The sequence below is a fragment of the Eublepharis macularius genome, chromosome 12 (assembly GCF_028583425.1).
Source record: "Eublepharis macularius isolate TG4126 chromosome 12, MPM_Emac_v1.0, whole genome shotgun sequence".
Classification (NCBI taxonomy): Eukaryota; Metazoa; Chordata; class Lepidosauria; order Squamata; family Eublepharidae; genus Eublepharis; species Eublepharis macularius.
Window position 1 is genome coordinate 16,015,679 of NC_072801.1, and position 6,086 is coordinate 16,021,764.

Below are 6,086 nucleotides of genomic sequence, written 5' to 3' on the forward strand. Positions count from 1 at the left end.
AGAGAATGGGGCTGGAAAACACTTGGCTGAGGGCCTTGGGGATGTTTCGTTTGGAGAAGAGGAGATTGAGGAGGGACATGATTGCTCTCTTCAAGTATTTGAAAGGCTGTCATTTGGAGGAGGGCAGGGAGCTGTTCCAGTTGGCAGCAGAGGGTAGGACCCAAAACAATGGGCTTGAATTACATGCACAAAGGTACCGGCTGGATATTAGGAAGAACTTTTTCACGGTCAGAGTAGCTCAAAAGTGGAATCAGCTGCCTAGGGAGGTGGTGAGCTCCCCTTCACTGACAGTTTTCAAGAAGAGGCTGGATGAATACTTGGCGGGGATGCTTTAGGCTGATCCTGCACTGGGCAGGGGGTTGGACTAGATGGCCTGTATGGCCCCTTCCAACTCTAGGATTCTATGACTGCCGCTAGAGGCAGATGCTTTGGAAAAGGCATTGATCACCTTGTGACTCTCCATAGCCTCTTCTGGTCTGAGAGCCTCTTTCCTTCCCTGAGGCAGTGATACGGAGTGGTTGGAAGGCCCCTGGGCTGTGAATTCTCAAAGGAACATAGCAACCACATAGAAAGGTAGCCCAGGAAGGAGTCTCTACATACAAATTCACCAACAATTCACAACCAATGGCAACCGCCGCTTGGGATTTTCAAGGCAAGTGAGAAAAAGACGTGGTTTGCCTTCCTTTGCAGAATCCTCCTTGGTGGTCTCAGAAAGGTGGTTTGTTGTTGTTTTTTACTCCTGGAGTGATTTAGAACATTCACAACTGGCATTCCTTGCTTTGCAGTCAACTTCCAGATTCTGTCTTCTGAAAGTGTAAACTGGGCCTTTCTGTCCAAAGTGGGGAATCAGGAACCTCGCATCTTTCATGTTTAGATAGGCAAGGAGGAGACCCAACCACTCAGCAGCTTTTGGAACTGATCAGCTGGCAAGCGGGCTGGTGTAAAATAGAAAGGGACATCTGGTACCTGGCTACAGCCTCTCCCCCTTTTTTAGCCTTGGCACCCTCAGCTGTAACAGAAAACCTCTGGCAGGACTCACAACCTGCATTCCAACCCTAGTCAGACCATGCATCAGAAGATGCTTAGACCACCAGCCAAGCCTTCTTCTTTTCCTGATTGGCTCGCTCCTGCCATGTTCTAAACCCTGTGAAGTGATGCCCTGTTTTAGCAGTCCCTCTCCTCTATTGGTTAAAGAGAGGGGTGGGTCAGTGAATTCTAAGTGGTCCTTTGGCTGTTAGCTCATATGGGTGTGAAGGTGGCACAGATGCCCAGAGGGAAAAGAGCCTTTAGAAGGGAAATCTTACGGGGCACAGCTTCTGAGGAGGGGCTGATGTCAAACTCCCTGGTCTTCGAACATCCATCGGGACCAGCCAAGAGAGAAAAATTCAACCCTACAGGTATTGTCATGATACCGCTTTGTTTTGCAAATGTTGGGGAGGGTGAAACCCACAAACCATTTTAAAATACTTTTAATTAATTCTGTATTACATTATTTTTTTAAAAAAACCTGTAGAACCAAACCTCAATGGCTACTTTTCCTTTTAATATAGAACTATCCTCATATAGATGAAGATTTTCCAGGCACAGTTACTTAACTCTTAGAAGTGTTATTTCCATGAATGGTATCATATTTTGTCTTTAGGGAGCTATTTTGAAAAATAGCTCCCTATTTTGCTATTTTGAAAAATAGCTCCCTAATAGCTATTTTGAAAAAGCAAATCAATACACTTTTCTAAGGAACATGTGGCGATTTTGAATTATGTTTGAGTGTTACTACTTTACCCTGAAAAGGCGTACAGATAATTGGAGCAAGGACAAAAATGCAAGTGTATTTATGAGAATTCGAAAAGGAAGCTTCTTTGATTATCTTTAGAATGCTTGCATATATTAACAAAATGAAATTAGAGAACAGATCTCTTAGGTTGTGTGGTGCCCTGGAATGAGATTTAAGGTGGAGAGGACCTTTATAAAATCCTCACTTAAACGTTCAGATATTAGTTACTGGGCTGATTTGATTATCAATTCGTTTTTAATATTTTTTCTTGTGTTTTTTCTTTTGAAAAGGAAAGGCAGGATATAAGTATAATCAATAGGCTCCGGTGCCACCTGTTAAATTAACCTTCCCATCATCTGGACTCTGGAAGGGATTCTGAAAAGTGTGCAGCATCCGTTGCTACCTTTTGGCAGCGTCTTGGACTCCGCCGTCCTTGGTGCCCAGGTTCCAACATGGAAGCAGAAGTGTGGGTGGTCTATTTATGCCTGTTCTTGGTGGTGCTTGTCTATTTTTTAATGAAGAAGAAGCCAGATGAAGAAATCAAGAGTGAAAAAGATACTGAAATTTCCCCGGCATCAAGCTCCTACTGTGCTGGCAGTGTCGGAAGACGACTGGAGTGCACCGAGGAAGAGCTGGAGCAGTCCCTGGAACGCCTGGTTGGGATCTTATCCAACCCTGATGCCCGGAAGAGGGAAGCGCACACTGAACATATCCAGCACAGAGAACCATCAGGAAAGGTACCTTCCCAGGCTCCTCTGAACCAGAGCAACGTTCAGGTACTCAGTAAAGGCCAAAAAGTATTGGAGTCAGCACAGCCTGGTGCCTCCTTGGCTGTATATCCTGAAATGGATATACAGGGCATAGTGCAGGGATGAGTGGAATAGACACCCCCTGTATCTGTTTCAGTATGACCCATGTAATTCCACCAGGGGAAGGGGGAGAACAGGGAACCACGAGGTTGCTGATTACAGATAAATCACCCTTTAAAACTAGTTTAACTGCTAATTGTTAATGATGCCTTTTCCTTTGCTAAAGGAAGAAATGGATAAGTTATTAAGAAGAATCAGTATGGTGTAGTACTTAAGAGCGACCAGACTGGACTGAGTTCCATTCCATGCTCTGACACTCATGAAACGTCTGTTCGGACCAGCTGCGTTTTTCTCTGTCTCATCCTAACCGACCTCGCAGGGTTGTTGCGAGGATGAAACTCAGGAGAACCAAGTATGCTGCCCTGAGGAAGGGGCAAAATAAAAACGTCGTAGGTGATTGACAGGGTTGAGAATCAGCTTCCCCTCCCCAGTAGGAACATACACAAATTTGAACGGAGGGGGATGATTGGGGCAGCTTTGAGTGAGTGAATGAATGAGCCGTGAATGTGTTACTCAGTAGAGCCACCACATGACATTCTGTGTAGAAACAGTACTGAGGGGGATGCTCCATACAGCAGGGTGTGTTTCACATGCCTGATGCTGCTGATCGGATAACTCATGAACCTGAGTCTGGGAAAGATACGGGCATCCCAGCACAACAGCCCAGCAAGGTAAGCCCTGATCTTTCAAAAGTGCAAATGCAGTGTGGAAGGTGATGTAATTCTCTCTTTTTGGCAAGCACCCCATTTGCCCCCCAACGCCCACCCCTGCCGTGAGGCACCAGCAGAGTCCTGCCTTTGACTGTGTGAAGGTGGACCAGGTTGCTGAGGCTGCGCCTGCCCTGCTTGGTTCTGAATCACAGCCTGGCGAAACAAGAAGCGTAGGCTTACTCCCCTGTAATGGAAGTAAGCCTACGTAGGCTTACTCCACTGGATGATCTTTCCTTCCAGTCCATCTTGAACCATAGAGACGTGACCTCTTTCAGACCCAAACGCCACACTCAGAACAAGTGTGTGGCTCAGTCATTGGGGTCTTCAGAATGAAAGTGGTTAGAAGTGTATGTTGGAATGCTCTCCTGGATGTATTTTTTAAAAAAAACACCTACCTACCTGTCCTGGGAATTACCTGGAAGTGCCAGGCATTGCAGCATTAGCAAAGATAAAGAAGTACCACCTTATTGGCCGTCTGAATGGGAGGCCACTGGGTGTAAATTCAGTGACGTCCTTCTCTGGGCTCGAGCTCATGCAAGTAGAAGGGATGCCAAACTATTATAGGAACCTGTTGTGTTATATATAGTGCAGCAAAAAATTCTTACGCAAGCTCTCTCTGATAATCTGATTAAACAAATGAAGGTTTATTTAAGAGCCTAGGACCTAGCAGGGCACTCCTAAGAGCACTTTCCTGGGAGTAAACGTCCTCAAATAAAAGGGGACTTCCCATCAGGGTTCTCTTTGAAGAATGGGTGTCTTTCTCAGGCACGTAAGGTAAATCGACATTGTTGGTCATGTTAGAAAGTAAGGCTACCTAATCTGTAGTCTCCTCTCTCCCAGTGACTCAGCTGAACCAAAGTGATTCAGAAAATAACCTTTGTGTGGGGGGAAAAAAATCTGTGTTTAAATCAAATAATGATGAGGGTTTCAACATCTGCTGCACGTGGTTCTAATAGCTAGCGAGTGCACGCTTCATTGCAAAATGTCTGCAAACTGGGAGGAATATATATATATATTTAATCATTGGCAGCGGGGAGGTTGAACATTCAGTCGAGACGCCGAGTTCAGATCTTAACACTGGTGGGAATTCTTTAAGAACTCTTTAGAAATGTGGGGAACAGGGTGATAATATGAATCTACCTTACAGGGCTGTTTTAAGAATTGCTAAGGGTTTTTTTCCTGGGAAAAGAGGTGGTGGAACTCAGAACCGCACAGTGATGTCACGTTGGGTCATCTGGAACAAGATTTAAAGTTTAAATCGCCCTCAGCGAAAATGGTCACATGGCCGGTGGCCCCGCCTCCTGATCTCCAGACAGAAGGAAGTTCAGATTGTGGCACGGAGGGCAATCTAAACTCCCCTCTGTCTGGAGATTGGGGGCGGGGCCACCGGCCATGTGACCATTTTCAAGAGGTGCCGGAACTCCGTTCCACCGCGTTCCAGCTGGAAAAAAGCCCTGCTCTTGAGCATGATGTAAATGTTGGTCTTCGAACCCTTTTTTCAAGACCAGTTAAAGCCAATGCGAGCCGCTCGTGTGCGAGCTCTGCATTTCTCATTGAGTCTGACTCAGTTGAGTTTTCTGCTTGGGTGGGTGGGGTCTTCTGGATGCCTCCCAGGCTTCCGGGAATCCGCTTCTGTCTCCAGCTGTTTCTGTTTTGGGTCCTGCGAATCTTAACACTCTTTTCCTCCAACCATGACCTCACTTGTCAGATGATACATTCATGGGGTGGGAGGAAGAAGTGGCAGAGGAGCGTTTGCCAAAATCAACTCCTTGCCCACAAAGGAATTTCAGAAACAGAACGTCAGTTTTCCTCGGCTCGTTTTAAGAAACCTATGTTAAGAGTTCTTCTGTTTAGGATGCTGCTGGGACCATGGACTTAGCAGCAAGGGAGAGTAACACAGTGATATTAAAATCTATATAGCAACAACAGCCACGTATATGCCTAACTAACAACTCCAGTAGTTCATTTATTTACACATTCATTTATACACAAATCACACAGTAAAAAACTACTTATACATATAATTCTTCGCCTCACACATGGAAAACCATTAACACAATTGCTAAAAACGGGTACCATAAGATAATAAAGTGCTGGCGCTACAAAATGCTATACAAATTCATTGCACATACAATCCATAAAGTGCAAATGCATAGTAACGACCCAGCATAATCTCCAATTGCAGGTCCCAAATAGCAACAGTCCAGCTGGTGACTGAAAATTACAATAAAAAATGGAGACAATCCTTCTTGTATGTTAATTCCAAATGGCTGTGTAAAGTAGAGTCCAATAGGAAATTGTATAGTCCTGCTACCGGTTATCTAGATCCTTATGTGACCCGTTTTATATAATCTTTACCAAAGAGTACACACTCAGTGAATCCCTCATAGAACTTTTTCATAAGTGCTTATTCACGAATCCATTCAATAATCACTATGGACCACAGACTAGCATCGTTTCATCTTTGCAAAATCTGCTCAGCACCATATACAGAATGCTTACAAAAGGCCTTAAAAGCATGGGCTGGTTTTATTTTTCTCCCCTCCCCCGCATTTTTAACATTCCACCTTCATAAGAGTTTGAGATAACTAGATGCAGAGGCACACTGGTATCATTTTCTTTGGTGTGGGCAATGTTACCCGTTTGAAGGGTGGTACATTTGAAAGGCTCTGCTCCTCCTAAAAAGGGACAATTGGATCTCATGGAAGCTAAACCCTGATTCCACATCTGATA